The 952-nt window shown below is 31.0% G+C and overlaps 1 protein-coding gene across 1 annotated transcript in view; it reads right to left on the reverse strand.

The window, feature by feature from the left end:
- LOC117112737 (GON-4-like protein) overlaps positions 1 to 952 on the reverse strand; it is a 41,950-nt gene that overhangs the window by 9,664 nt on the left and 31,334 nt on the right. The window lies entirely within an intron of this gene.

Here is a 952-nt window from a genome sequence, read left to right on the forward strand (position 1 = left end):
TTACCAACCTTAGCTGTACAATATGCACAATGTCTTGCTTTCTTCTGTACTCTTGAATCCAACGAACGATCATGGCAACTACAACGACATCTTTTGGTTCCATACTGAAGCTCGGCATTCAGTCTCCGCCAGGGGTCCACAATGTCAAGCTATTATTAAGTTAACATATATTTATAAATGGCCACATACTAAATTTTACAGATTTTTAGCAATGTATGTATGTATGTGTGTATGTATGTATGTTTTATTATGTTCAATAAATCATAATGTCTTTGTGTTCCTGGTTTAATGCCAGCTGCTTCCAGGGCTTGAAATTAACTTTTTTTCTTGGTAGCACTGCCAAAATTTTCTGGCACCCCCCCAAAAAATTTGGTAGCACAAGTAATTTTTTTAGTAGCACATATTTCCCCATCCTTTTCGCATCCCCTAAGATAATAAGCGCTGCGCAATATTTTATTCTTTATATTTCCTAACAAACCCCCACCCACCCACACATACACTGTCCCCATGGATTATTATGCAACAAAGAAGACATGAAAGAAAAAGAGAAGAGACTTTTTAAAATTGATTTAAAAAAATAAAAAAAACAAGAAAAATAATAAATAAGAAATAACAAAATGATGAAAAGAAAAGAAGAAAAGAAAGAAGTAAAATGGTGGAAAGAAAATAACAACGAAAAAACTAAAAGAAATGTAAGTATCAAAAATGAAATAAGAAAAAGGATGAAACAATATTAAAAAGAAAATAGATATTAAAGGGATAGTAAAGAAAAAAGGTGCAAGGTAAAAAATTCAACCTAACTGGAAGGAAAGGGAAAGTATTTAATGGAAAGTTTCAATTGTTAGGAATATTTCTAAGAAAATTACAAATTTCTGTTAATTATTAACAGATATACACAATATAAAAAAGAAAAACATGAGCAGTAATAATGTGCTAGCTAAACTGTCTAGTC

This window comes from Anneissia japonica, unplaced genomic scaffold (assembly GCF_011630105.1).
Source record: "Anneissia japonica isolate Jap-2015-1 unplaced genomic scaffold, ASM1163010v1 scaffold1078_len308785_cov188, whole genome shotgun sequence".
NCBI lineage: Eukaryota > Metazoa > Echinodermata > Crinoidea > Comatulida > Comatulidae > Anneissia > Anneissia japonica.